We start from the raw sequence: 15,817 nt of genomic DNA on the forward strand, positions 1-15,817 counted from the left end.
AAAGAACTAAGCAGTTTTCTAAAGAAGAGATACACATGGCCCACAGACACATGAAAAAATGCCACACTTATCATGAGAGAAATGCAAATTAAAACTACACTGAGATTCTTTTTTTTTAAGTGGGTTGGATTTATTTTATTCCCAAAAGCCATTTTTATTTTACAGAGGCTAAGACACAGGTATACATATACTTGAGAAGAAAAAGAATCACACACACACACAAACACACACACACACAGAGAGAGAGAGAGAGGGAGACGGAGAGGGAGATGGAGAGGGAGAGGGAAAAGGAGAAGGGGAGGGAGAGGGAGAGAGAGAGAGCTAGAAGATAAACACCTATTGCATTGCTCCATCATTCATGAAGCTACAACCCCACAAGTGGAGATCATGGACTTGAACCTAGGCCCATGCCCGTGTTAATGTTACACTGAGATTCTATCTCACACCTGAGAGAATGGCTCACATCAGCAAACCGGAAAATGACAGGTGATAGAGAGGTTGTAGAGAAGAAAGGACTCCTCTCCACTGCAGGTGGGAATGCAAACTGGGGCAGCCCCTATGGAATATGGTATGGAGAGTCATTAAACAAATAAAAATAGAAGTACCTTATGATCCAGCAATATCACTCTTGGACATTCATCTAATGGACACTCAAGCACTAATCTGAAGGGGCATATGCACCGCTATGTTCACAAATGCATTATTCAAAATAGCCAAAGAGTGAAAGCAGCCTAGATGTCCATCATCAGGTGATTGGCTAAAATGAGTGATGAGACACATATTCCATGCAATAAAAAAGATGATATTGTGTCTTGGGACAAAATGGATGGACCTGGAGTTGATTATGCTTAGCAAAATAAGTAAAGAGAAGAAAGGCAACTACCAGATGATTTCACTCATCTGAGGAATACTGAGAGCTGATTTACATGAACAAACCAAAAACAGAAAAAATCCAAACAAAACATAAGCAAGTAAGATGTTTGTATGACTTATAATAAATATGATGCTTATGTTTGGGAAATATGAGGCTGGAAATACAGAACTTTGATGGTGGGTGTAGTGTGGAACTATACATTGTAATCTTAAAATCTTGTAATAAAATTTTAATAACAGATAAAAATTAAAAATGTAAGGCTGGTCCTGAAATGAGTGCAGCCTAGAATGTTCCCAGCTGTGACCATGGACTGTGAGCTCAGACTGACAGGGACTCAGAGTTTACACAGGCTCCTGTAATAAATATGAAAAAATACATATGGGCCCTTTACTTATGTTTGGGAGCTACTCTCTGCCTTAATCCAGCTTTCTAGCCCTATTCTCAACTCTGAAACCATCTACCCAGATAATATTTTTAGTTCACCTGCATGTTAGTTATTAGGATCAGGCAAAAATTATTAGTCATGAGCCCCTTGGAACATACCTAAAATAGACTTCCTACCTACTTTCTACACAAAGACCCCTAATTTCATCTGCTCTATTCCTATCTTTAGGTTCCTGTTTATTAAATAATTTGTCCTGCTTTACATATTACTGCCTTTCAGCCACCAAGTTGTGGATACTACTGTGATTCTATCCTGACTTTCCTAGACAGATGATCTCACCAATGTGTCCCAGAACTTCACCTCTCCAGAGCCCTACCCCACTAGGGAAAGACAGAAATAGTGTGAGGGTGTAAATTGACCTGCCAATGCCCAGAAGCAATTACAGAAGACAAACCTTCCACCTTCTGCATGAAGAACTTTGGTCCAGTGGTCTAGTAGGTAACAAAGTGAATGAAGTACTGGACTCTCAAGCATGAGATCCTGAGTTCAATCCCTGGCAGCATATGTACCAGTGATGTCTGGTTCTTTCTCTGTCTCTCCTATGTTTCTCATGAATAGATGAATATAAAATTTGGTCCATACTCGGGAGTCGGGCTGTAGCGCAGCGGGTTAAACGCAGGTGGTGCAAAGCACAAGGACCGGCATAAGGATCCCGGTTCGAACCCCGGCTCCCCACCTGCAGGGGAGTCGCTTCACAGGTGGTGAAGCAGGTCTGCAGGTGTCTATCTTTCTCTCCTCCTCTCTGTCTTCCCCTCCTTTCTCCATTTCTCTCTGTCCTATCCAACAATGACAACAACAATAATAACTACAACAATAAAACAACAAGGGCAACAAAAGAGAATAAGTAAAAAATAAATATTTTTTTTAAAAAATTTGGTCCATACTCTTAGAATGATAAATAATAGGAATATTTCCAATAGAGGGGATGTGACACAGAATTCTGGTGGGGGGAACTGTATGGAATTATACTCCTATTACCTTACAGTCTTGTTAATTATTAAATCACTAATAAAAAAACAATGAATCTTAATAGTTGATATCACAATACTTAAAGTGTGTGGTATCTAATAAAAATGTTAACAAATACCAAGAGGAGAATCAATCAATATAAACAAACCTAGAAATGACAGATAAAATGAAGTGATAAGACAAGCACATTAAAGGGCATATTATAATAAGTACCAAACATAAGTAAACATGAACATTATTAGGAAAGATATCGAAGGCATAAATGAGAATGAAACAGAACTCAGGTACCTGGAAAACAAGCTGAAATGACAGAGTCAGGAACTAGGCATAAGAGCAGATTTGACACTGCAGAAAGAACCATCAAATTTGAAGACACTGTAATAATAACTTTCTAAACAGAAACATAGTAAAGGATGAGAAAGAAATCAAAAGAAGCTCAGTGACCTGTGAGATGTCAAGCAACCTACATATTAATGACTGCATCTGTGAAAAGGCAAATTTATCTCAGAAATGAATAATCACAGTTGCCCACTGGAGAACAGACCCAGATAAAAATTTAATAAGGGGCATTACAGAAAGGGAGGGAAATAACCATGTGAATTAAAATAACCTAAGGAAAGAATTACAAACGGTCAGAGAAAATGTTGTGGAAGTGATAAACAGGTAAAGAAGGAAGATGTTTACATTATCAGATTTCCTGAAGGAGAAAAACAGTAAGATAGATATAAAAAAAAAAAGAGAACAATCCAGCAGAAGACTTGAGCCTATAAATTGAAAAGGCTTCCTTAGTACCTAGAAAATTCAAGCCAGAATTATTAATTTTGAAATACATATAAGCAGAACATATTTTAAACAAAATTTAAAAATGGCAACCAAATACTCCATGGAAAAAATGGCAACCAAATACTCCATGAAAAGAAAGGGACAAAATAAATGAAACCATGGTTCCTTAGACACTGGGCAGTCAGCAAAAAATACAATACATGTTAAGACAGAAAAATCAGTCCTGTAGATAACCTTGAAAGACTTTGAGTTTGCAGGGAAGAAAGAGGACTGAGACAAAGACTGGTTCACTCCTTCAATTCAGGAGTCAGAATCAGCACACTGGGGAGGCCATGGTGGCCAGGTTTCACAAAACACAGGACTAGAGATGAGCATCGCACAGACAGAAATCTGGAGACACACAGAAAATATTCTGCTTAGCATTGGTCAAAACACACATGTAGAAGACCTAGTGGGGGTTGAATTATTATGTGGAAAACTGAGATATGTTACACATGTACAAACTAGTGTGTTTTATTTTACTATTGACTATAAATCATTAATCTCCCAATAAAGAAATTTAAAAGTCATTCTGGGAGGCATGATTTATGGAACAGCCGTGATCAGACCTTTGCTCTCCCCCTGAAACAACTATTGTACACAAGAGATTGAATTGGAGACATAATCTACAGCTGAAAAGATTCACAGCCTCAGGTGGGTTCCTGCACATGCAGATGGGGAAATAGTGGAGTGGGCTGGAAGACACGGTTGAAACTAGAACTCTGGGTAGACCGCTCTCAGCACCTACCCTCAACATCATGGACAGTAACAAAGTTATCAGACTCTCCAGAAGAAAAGAAATTGGAGCTTAAAACCTCTCAAAATCTGACTCAGGGTTTTTCTCTTTCTTTCTTTCTTTCTTTCTTCCTTCCTTCCTTCCTTCCTTCCTTCCTTCCTTCCTTCCTTCCTTTCTTTCTTTCTTTCTTTCTTTCTTTCTTTCTTTCTTTCTTTCTTTTTGTATTCGTTTTTGTTTTTGCTCAGTCTGAGTTTAAGACGAGGACATAAAACCCAGATAGCTCACAAGATAGTCCAAAACACCCCTCCCCCCACCCACCAGCACAGATTATAAAACAAGTGAAATGCAAAATTCAAAACAGCACCACCTGCTGGCCAACTATAACCTACAACATACATGTGAAAGCAAAGACGCCGGCAGCTTAATAATATGACACAAATAGAAGCAAATCAGACAAAATCCAAGAAATTCCAGATGCAGAGTCAATCAGAGACAAAATATAAAAAGTTTATGAGAACTCTACAAAAAATTAAGCAAGAGTTGAAAGAGCATTTTACTTTGGAATTAAGGCACTCAGAAGAGGAACTCAGAACAGAATTTGATAAGAAGCTACAAAGCATGAAAGAAGAACTTCAAACAAAACTGCAAGGACTGAAAGACACTTTTAGTGCAGTTCAATCTCAGGTAGATAGCTTAGGAAATAGGCTCACAGATACAGGAGAAAGAATTCCCAATCTAGAAGACACAATTAGCCCACTTTTTCAATTCAAAGTTGAAGGAAAGGAATGGTTTAGAAAGAATGAAGCCACTTTTTGTGAAATTGCAGACTCCATAAAACGGTTGAATATCTGAGTTACAGGGACACCTGAGGAGGTAGACCGGGTCAAAGTTTCAGAGGTGATTTTCAAAGAAATTTTAGCTGTAAATTTCCCTCACCTAGGCAATTCATAGAACATTCTTATTTTGGAGGCAGACCGATCACCCAGATTCGCAAATACAAAATGGCCAACACCAAGGAACATTATTGTAATACTATCAAAACTCAACAACAGGGAAAAAATTGTAGGCTGCTAGGGAAAGGAAAGAAGTTACAGACAAAGGGATAAATATCAGACTCTCATCAGATTTTTCTTCACAAACCCTAGAGGTAAGGAAAGAGTAGAATGACATATTCAAGGCACCAAAGGGGGAGGGAATTTCAGCCATGAATTTTGTATCCTGTAAAATTATCCTTCAAGTATGAGGGATAAATAAAGGTATTAGAAAATATTCAAAAACTAAAGGAATTTGCCACAATCAACCATACCTTACAAGAAATACTGAGTGGAGTCTTACCGGAAAGGAGGAAGCAAGGGAACACACATTCACAGCGAAGTGAACAGCAGTAGACTAGAAACAAGAACACAATAAAACTGGAAAGGAAAGCAAGAAATAGAAGAAGGAATTAAAAGGCAAAGAAGCTCTATCAAATGCTTGTTAATCAAGATCAACTTAAAAAAAGACTTTTCTATACACACAACGCTAGTTATTATACACATGGTAACCAATAGACAAAACAGGAAACAGCAATTTACAGAAAACACAAGAAAAATCAGTGACGAATTCAACACAGAAACTCATCCACACAATAGGTCAGATAGAAAAAAATGGGCAAAGATTCAACAATTTAAAATAAACTCAAAACAAAAATCAGAATGGACATATGTAAACCACATATCTCAATAATCACCTTAAATGTGAATGGCCTAAATTCACCTGTCAAAAGACTCAAAATAGCTAATTGGATTAAATAACAAGATCATACATTATATCTTCAGTAAATACCTATCCAAAGAAAAGGCAAATGGAAACTGAATATAAGAGATTGGAGCAAGATGTTCCCAGCTAATAACTCCCACCCAAGGGCAGAGACAGCTATCCTATTCTCTGATAAAATAGACTTTCAGGGGAGTCAGGCTGTAGCACAGCGGGTTAAGCGCAGGTGGTGCAAAGCACAAGGACCGGCATAAGGATCCCGGTTCGAACCCCGGCTCCCCACCTGCAGGGGAGTCGCTTCACAGGTGGGGAAACACGTCTGCAGGTGTCTGTCTTTCTCTCCCCTTCTCTGTCTTCCCCTCCTCTCTCCATTTCTCTCTGTCCTATCCAACAACGACAACAACAATAATAACTACAACAATAAAACAACAAGGGCAACAAAAGGGAATAAATAAATAAAATAAATATTAAAAAAATAGACTTTCAGGCAAAAAAAGTAATCAAAGATAGAGAAAGGCATTACATAATCATTAAAGGATCATTCCAACAAAAAGATACAACCATCATAAAAACATATGCCCCCAACTTAGGAAAACCCAAACAACAATATATATATATCACTGTATAAAACAAACACTGAATTTAAGGGAGACATTGATAGCAACACAGTAATAGTAGAATATTAAAACACACCACTCACAGCAAGAGACAGAACATCTGGACAAAAAATCTACAGAGACAGAGTGAACTTAAATGAAACCATAAATGGAATGGACTTAATAGATTTATACAGAACTTTCCATCCCAAAATAAATGGATACAAATTCTTCTCAAATACACATGGGACATTTACAAGGATTGACCATATGCTGGGCCACAAAGACAGTCTAAACAAATATATAAATATTAAAATTATAAAATGCATCCTCTCAGACCATGAAGGTATGAAACTAGAAATCAAACAAAAAAGAAAAAGAAATTTCCCCTAAGCCTGGTAACTAAAAAATATGCTGCTGAACAATAAATCGGTCACTTAAGAGATAAAAAAAGAAATTAAGCCTTAACTCAATGTCAATGTAAATGAAGAAACCAGACCATATGGGATGCAGCAAAAGCAGTGTTGAGAGGAAAGTTCATAGCCATACAGGCCCACATTAATAAACAGGGGAAATAACTAGTAAGGATAATGATAAGAATATGTGGGGTAGCCCACCTTAACCAACTAGAAGTGGAGCAACAAAAAGAACCAATAGTCAGCAAGAGACAAAAAATAGTGAAAATCAGAGCAGAAATCAATGAAATAGAAAACAAGAAGACCATTCAGAAAATTAATAAAACCAGGAGCTGGTTCTTTGAAAGTATGAATAAAATAGATAAACCACTAGGTACACTCACCAAGAGAAAAAGAGACAATGCTATGATAAAAATCACTCAAAAATGAAAGAGGATATATTACAACAGATGAGGCAGAGATTCAAAAGATTAAGCAAGAATATTATGGACACCTGTATGGAACCAAATTTTACAATTTAGAAGAAATGGACACATTCTTAGGGTCATACCCACTGCCAACCTTAACACAAGCGAAAGTAGGTAGACCTAACAAGCCATTCACTAGTAAAGAAATTGAAACAGTAATCAAAAGCCTACCCAAGAACAAAAGCCCGGGCCCTGATGGCTATACTAATAAATTTTGCAAAATATTCAAAGAAGAACTAACACCCATCCTCCTAAAACTCTTCCAGAAATTGGAAGAAAAGGGAACACTTCCAAACACATTCTATGAGGCTAACACCACCCTGACCCCAAAGAAGGAAAGGACCCCACCAAAAAAGAAAACTATAGACCTATATTTCTAATGATCATTAATGCAAATATCCTCAATAAAATCTTGGCTAATTGAATACAACAACATATTAAGAGAATAATCCACCAAGATCAAGTGGGATTTACCCCTGGGAAACAAGGATGGTTCAACATCCTTAAGTCAATAAACGTAATTTAATATATCAGAAAAAAAAGATAAAAATCACATGATTCTAGCAATTGATGCAGAAAAAGCTTCCGACAAGGTGCAACACCCATCTATGATAATGGCCCTTGAGAAACTGGCAGTGGAAGGAAAATTCCTTACCATAATAAAGGCTGTATATGATAAGCCCACGGGAAATGTCATAGTCAATGGGGAAAAATTGAAAGCTTTTCCCCTAAAGTCAGGAACTAGACAAGGATGCCCACTCTCACCATTTTTATTCAACATAGTCCTAGAAGTCCTTGCCATAGCAATCAGACCAGAAAGATATATCAAAGGGATCCAAATTGGAAAGGTTGAAGTTAAACTCTCGTTATCCACAGATGATATATTGGTATACCTAGAAGACCCCAGAAACTCTACCAAAAAACTACTGGAAATCATCAGTAAATTCAGTAAAATTGCAGGCTACAAAATCAGTACCCATAAATCTGTGGCATTTCTTTGTGCAAAAGATGGGTCAGAAGAAAGAAAACTGAAGGAAGCAATACCATTTACAATTGAATCCAAGAAGATCAGATACCTAGGAATAAATCTAACAAAGGATGTAAAGGACCTTTTCAAGGAAAACTATAAGACATTGTTAAAAGAAATAGAGGATGACATAAAGAAATGGAAGAACATCCCCTGTTCATGGATTAGGAGAATAAATGTCACTAAAATGGAAATTTTGCCAAAAGCAATCTATAGATTCAATGCAATCCCTAGTAAAATCCCAATGATATATTTCAAGGAAATTGAACACATTATTCAAAAATTCTTTTGGAACTTAAAAAAAAACACAAATAGCAAAAAAAAATTTCTAAGGAAAAAGAAGCAAAACGAAGGCATCATAATACCTAACTTCAGATTATACTACAAAGCAATAGTAATCAGAAATGGTCAGATGGACCAATGGAAAAGGATACAGAGCCCAGAACTCAATCCATACATATATATATATATATATATATATATATATATATATATATATATATGACAAAGGGGCCAAATCTGCCCATTCGGGAAAAGAAAGTCTCTTCAACAAATGGTGTTGGCAGAATTGGATAGCCACATGTAGAAAAATGAAACTAGACCACCAATTAACACCATACACCAAAATTAACTCCAAATGGATTAAAGATCTGGATATCAGACCTGAAAGTATAAAATACATAGAAGAACATATCAGTGAAACATTTTATGACATTAACACTAAAGACATATTTGGAGACTTCACCCTATGAGCAAGGATAAGAAAAGCAAAATTGAACAAATGGGGCTATATCAAATTAAAAAGCTTCCATACATCAAAAGAAAACTCCATAAAGATAAACAGGACACCAAGCAAATGGGAGAATATATTCATACATCATACTTCAGACAAGCAGTTGATATCAGAAATCTACAAAGAACTCATTCAGTTCAACAAAAAGAAAAAGAACTAAAATAAAAAAGTGGGCAGAGGACAGGCATAGACAGTTCTCCAAAGAAGAAATGGCCCACAGACTTGCTCTAATTAGAAATGCTCTAATTCACTCATCACCAGAGAAATGCAAATTAAAACTTCATTGAGATACCACCTCACACCTGTAAGAATGGCCTTCATCAACAATACAGGAGAGGATAAATGGGGGTTTGGATCCACCTGTCAATGCCCATGCTCAGCGGAGAAGGGGCTGCAGAAGCCAGAACTCCTACGATCTGCTCCCCATAAACAATCTTGATCCACACTCCCATTGGGGGAGAAATGATAGGATGAAGATAAGAGGGCTCTGAACTGCAGCTCCATCAGCTCCCAAAGAGAGAGAAAAGGAAAATGAGAGGGACATATGGAGGTAGCCAAGATGTTATCAGTGGCTTAGAGGGGAAGAGAGGATTGAATCAGAAAAAGAAGGGGCAACTATGTATAAATGTGATGAAGATTCATAACTCTGTTGGTGGGAATGGTGTGGATTCAAACCCCTGTCGACATGTAATTCTATAATATAAAAGTAAATAAAGTTGCTTTTTCCCAAAAAAAAAAAAAAAAAAGAAGAAAATAAAAGAAAAGAAAATTTAAAATCTTCATCTGCAGGGAGAAATCTTCAAGAGTAGCAGGGCTGGAGGTGTCATTCTGTCTCTTTCCATATTTCCCCCTTCCTTCTCAATTTTTCCCTGTCTCTATCCAATAATAAATTAAAATATATATATAATTAATAAAGAACTGAAAAAACACTCATGTGAGAAAATCATCTACAGTTGAGGAAAGAACCATCAGGTAAATTAGTAGCATCAGGGTATTGTACACAAGCAAGGCCAGAACTTTCCTAAATCCTGAAAAGTCACAATGTCTTGGGTAGAGTACATATAAGGACCTTCTTGTAGTGGAGAATCGTTGGGGTTCCACTTAATGACTGAAGACCCCAAAATATCAAATTGTACAAAACTCAAAAAGATACATATAAGAAAACATTCACCACCTGAAGGAATAGATTTTGAATATTTGACCAGTTCTCTCAAATTCTTAGAGTTCAGCTGCTTATTTTTTGTAAATATGTGTGCTTCAATTATCTATAGTCCACATATGAGTGAAACCATCCCATAGTTGTCTTTCAGCTTATTACATACATAACTAAGCATAGTCACTTTCAGTTCCATCCATTCTGTCCCAAAGGACACAATACCATTCTTAAGATAAATATTCAAATGACACGAGAATACTAATTTGAAGGTATATATGTACCCCTCTGTTCAAAGCTTCAGTGACTATAATAATCGAGGACCAAGTAAACTAAATGTTCATCAAAGGAGGATTAGAAACTTATGGGATATATACTCAGTGCAATACTACTCTGTAATTTAAGAAGATGGAAAATACTTTTACAGCCCCAAACCAAACATCTAGAGGTGGAAAATATTGTATTTGACATATAATTAACTGGATGTGGTTCACAGCAGATCTGCTATTTCAAAAGATAAGTGAAATTGAAGATATTGCAATTAAACATCACAGTGAACCACAGGAAAAAAAATCATTCGGTGAAATATGTATGAAAAGGGGCTGGGGAGAGAGCATAATGGTTATGCAAAAGATTTTCGTGCCTGAGGCTCCAAAGTCCCAAATTCAGTCCCTAGCACCACCATAAGCCTGAGCTAAGCAGTGCCCTGGTAGTGCTCTGTATGACTCTTTCTGTATCTCTCTGCCATTAAAAATAAATAAATGAAATATTTTAAAAAATAGAATGGAGAAGGCCAGGTGGTGGCACATCTGGTTAAGTGCTCACATTACAGTGCACAAGGACCCAGGTTCAAGCCCTTGGTCCCCACCTGCAGGGGGAAAGCTTCACGATTGGCGAAGCAGTGGTGCAGGTGTCTCTTTGTCTCTCTCCCTTTCTATCTCCCCTTCTCCTCTCAATTTCTCTCTCTACCCAATAATAAATAAATAAGAAGAATACAGGTCCAACAAGGACAGAGGACCTAGTAGGGGTTGTATTGTTATATGGAAAACTGGGAAATGCTATGCTTGTACAAACTATTGTATTTACTGTTGAATGTAAAACATTAGTTCCCCAATAAAGAAATTTAAAAAAAGAACTCCATCTTGTAAGTAGTTTAAAGTTTAAAAATTGCCTCTACATGAATAAATTAAAAATAAATAAATTAATTTAAAGCTTTGGTAATTCAAAAAATAAAAATAAATAAGAGAGAATGGAGAGTGTACATGTTGATTCGAAAATACTATTCAGTGAGATACATGTTGGAAAATATGCTAAATTTTATTCCATGAAAACAGGGAATATATATATGTATATATATTGCTAGTGAGCCCATCTTTAACTGGTGCTTTCTTTTGGGAAGGGACGGTTATTATTAACTATTTTGTTTCTTACTAGATATAAGGCTATTCAGCTAACTTATTTCCCTATGCATCAGTTTTAGCAGGTTGTATCCTTCAGAATTGCTCCACCTCATCTACTGATTGAGCTTATGACCATTGAGGTGTTGATAGCATTCCTTTATTATCATATTTGTGTCATGAGATCAGTAATAATGATCTTTCATTTTGGATACTAGCACTTTGTGTCCTTTCTCTTTATTTCTTAGGTAGTTTCTCTAGTGTCTTGTCAATTTTATTGATCTTTTCAAACAAACAAATTTTGGATTTCATTAATTTTATCTATCAGTTTCCTTCTTTCAATGTCTATAGTGTCTGTTCTAATCTTTTTTAATATTTTATTTATTTATCAATGAGAAATATAGGAGAGAAATAACCAGACATCACTCTGATACATATGCTTCTGAGAACTGAACTCAGTACCTCTTGCTTGAGAGTCCAATGTTTTATCCTCTGCACCATCTCCCAGACCACTGCTCTAATCTTTTGTTGCTTTTTGTCCACTTGCTTTAGGCTCATACTACTCTTCTACCTCTAGTTTTCTATATCTACCAAGCATTTGTTTGTACACCATTATTCACAAGAGTATTACTCACAATAGTCTAAAGATGAGAACATTCCAAACCTCCATTGACAAATAAATAGATAAGCATGTTATGTCTACATAAAGAACAATAATATTCAATCCTAAAAATCAATGAAATTATAATACAGGCTACATCAGACATGTGTCTTGAAAGCATTCTAAGTGAGTAAACAAATAACACAGAAATCTCACATTTAAAATAGTTAAAAACTGTGTTCAGATATTTCACTAAAATATATTATCCAAGTTGCCAGTGATAATCTGAAAAGATAGTGAACATCACTACTCACTTTTTTAAAAATGCATGCTAAAAACAATCAAGTAACACTAGATGCCCACTAAACAAGCTAAAATGTAAAATACCAAATGTAGGTCAGGATGCAGAATAATTTGAATTCTCACACATCGTTGGTGAGGTCACCAATTACTTCATCAACTTTGGGAAAACATTTAGCAGTCCTCACTAAAAGTAAATACACATGTACTCACAGTTCAGCTAGTCCAGTTCTGAGTGTATTTCCAATAGCAACAACAGCTTTCCTCCTAATGATCCCGAACTGTAAAAGAGCCCACACTTGCATCTATAGAACAATGGATAAATAATTGTTACAGTCAGTTGAGTGGAATTCTATGCAACAGAATAAAAAAATTTTTTAAAAACTACATCTAGCCAAAGAAATATAGATAAATCCCAAAGACCAAATGATGGGTGGTAGCATACCTGGTAGAGGGCACATGTTAGAATGCACGAGGGCCCGAGTTAAAGGCCCCAGTCCCCATATTCAGGCAGGAAGCTTTATGAAGGGTGAAGCAGTGCTGCAGGTGTCTGTCTGTTTCTCTCCTTCACTATCTCCCTTCCTCTCGATTTCTGGCTGTCTCTATGCAATAAATAAAAATGATAAAATAGTCATAAAAGAAAGTGCATTCCATATGTATTCATTTCCATGAAATTCAAAAACCAGCAAAATTTATCTGACATACTGGAGCCTTCCTGGTGCTGAATGTTTTATATTATGATCTGCATAATGATTTCATGGGGGTATCCATATGCACAAATTCATTGACCTCTATATCAAAGACTTGTGCGATTCACTGCACATAAAAATCATATCCCAACACAAGCTTCAATTGAGAAACATGTATAAAAATTCATAGAAATCAGGGGAAGGGCTCTAGCTGTTAGATAGGAAGACTCCATGCCTGAGACTCCCTCTTCTAATATTTTTCATCAGCAATCGAATCTATCAATAGTGAATTGTGATATATTCAAGCTGAAGAGTCCTACATATGAGTGAGAAAACAGCTATCAATACTCACAAAAATATGAGTGACACTAAAAGACATAAAATTGAACAAGCAAAACCAGACTAACAAATAATTCAGCAATTTCACTCCTAGGCAAATGTCCAAAAGAACAGACAGCAGGATCTCAATCAAATAAGTGTGCAACAGCGACCACAGTAGCACTATTCTTAGCTGATATAAAGTGGGATAAGATGAAACATTTATCAGAGAATGACTGGGCTAACAAATGTGGTATGCAATAGGAGGGAACATTACTCAACCATGAAAAATAGAGCAGTGAAATGTGCTGCAATATGGATAAAGCTTGAGATGTTATGCTTAGTGAAAGATGCCACTAAAATGTATGATTCCACTTATGTGAGGAGCCTAGAATGAGCAAATTCATAGGGACAGGAAGTAGAACATGTTAACAGGACTTGCAGGGTGTAAATAAGGAATTACTACCTAATGTCTACAGAACTTATTCTTGGCTAGATGAAGAAAGTTGTAGAGATGAAAGGCAATCATCACAAAACACTGTGAATTTATTTGATACCACTGAAGCATATATGTAAAATGGCAAAAATCATCATATCTATGTTCTGTATACTTTCTAACAGCTTTTTAAAAAGGAAAACAGAAACAAAAGAACACATGGTATGTGTTTCTTTTTTTGTTTGTTTGTTTGTTTTTCTTTTCTTTAATTTAAGAAAGGAGACATTAACAAAGCCATAGGATAGAAGCTTACAATTCCACACAAGTCCCACCACCTGATCTCCATATCCCATCCCCTTCCCTGATAGCTTTCCCATTCTCTATCCCTCTGGGAGCATGGACCCAGGGTCATTGTGGGTTGCAGAAGGTAGAAAGTCTGGCTTCTGTAATTGCTTCCCCACTGAACATGGGCATTGACTAGTCAATCCATACTCCCAGTCTGCCTCTCTTTCCCTAGTAGGGTGGGTCTCTAGGGAAGTGGGGCTCCAGGACACATTGGTGGGGATGGTATGTGTTTCTATTGATATAAGACTCTAGGTGAAATAAATAAGTAAATAAATGTTAAAACAGGGGCAAATTTGTCATTTAATTTCATGCAGAATCAGAAAGCAGCTCATGTAGTAAAGCGCACATTGTAACACACTTAGACTGAGCCCCAGCACCATGAGGCAGCACCATGGACGATGATGCCTGGAAAACACTTGGAGCAGTGGTGTGGGGTCTCTCCTCTATCCCTTCTCTGCTCTCTCTCCCTTATCCCTAAAATAAAGAATGGTAGAGCTGACCCAGGGAGGCTGCTGTGTAATGGTGGCACATGGGCCTTAGGCCCTGCCATCACATAAAATAAACATGTAAGAGTGGCTTGGATTTTGTTTTTATCCCTTGATCATGGAAATGTAGGCCTAGGCTGCTTGTGACTACTCACTTTGGGGAAGCAAGTAAAGTTGTTCCTTTCACTCTAACGGGCATAAATCCCTGAATTTTCAGGGAGAGAACTCTGAAGCCTCTTAACCCTGACCACCTTACCACTGTCACTCTTCAGGGACTTGGCAAACAAGAGTTGTGTTGAAGTAGCGTTTTTTTTTCTGTATTTTATTTACTTTATTTTTTTAGAGAGATGCAGAGAGAGAAAGACACAGAGGCAAATACCAAAGCACTGCACAGCTCTGGCTTATTGTGGTGTGGGAGACTGAACCTGGGACTTTGGAGTCTCAGGCATGAGAGTCTCTTTGCATAGCCATTATACTATCTACCCCCCCCTCCCGCCCCTTGAAGCAGCTTCTTGACCTCTGCAGGGTAGAGAGGACTAGAGAAGGAAGGAGGGGTGGGGAGCATTTTGGGCATGTACAGAAGCCCAGAAGTCCCTGTGCTGGGCCCGTCTGTCCCATGGGGGAAGGGAGGGGAGGAGGGATGGACAAGACTGATGATCTCAGCTCTGCAGATGGACAGGGTGGATAAAGTGGCTGCTTTCTTGAGAATCTAATACTCTAGGCATCTGCAGCATTGCTTAGGTCACTTAGGAACAAAGTGGCAGGTGCCAAAAGTTCTGGAAAACTGTCCCATCACCTGTCAGGATCTTGTCCCATCCCCTGGGACACAGTAGCTTTGGTGTGAACTCTTGAATCCCACCACAGAGACCCCAGTATGGGAGCTGGGTGTAGAGAGGAAGCACACACACCACAGTGAAGGGGCAATTGTGGCCTGTTTGCTAGCACAGGTGTAATTATACTTTGAGGGGTGTCTGGGAATATTTGACAGACATTTTGTAATGGGAATCAGTCAGAGGTCCCACAGTCATCCTGGAAGTCTTGAAACACTGTCCTGTGGGCATGGGAAGTGACAGTGAACTCAGTTTACACTGCCAGCCTGACCAAGCCTGGACAGAACTTACAGATGTGTGCCTCTGTGTCTGTGTTAATGTGTGTGCTTTCACTAGGTACATTTTCTCAGTGAATATGACCCA

The sequence above is a fragment of the Erinaceus europaeus genome, chromosome X, assembly GCF_950295315.1.
Source record: "Erinaceus europaeus chromosome X, mEriEur2.1, whole genome shotgun sequence".
Classification (NCBI taxonomy): Eukaryota; Metazoa; Chordata; class Mammalia; order Eulipotyphla; family Erinaceidae; genus Erinaceus; species Erinaceus europaeus.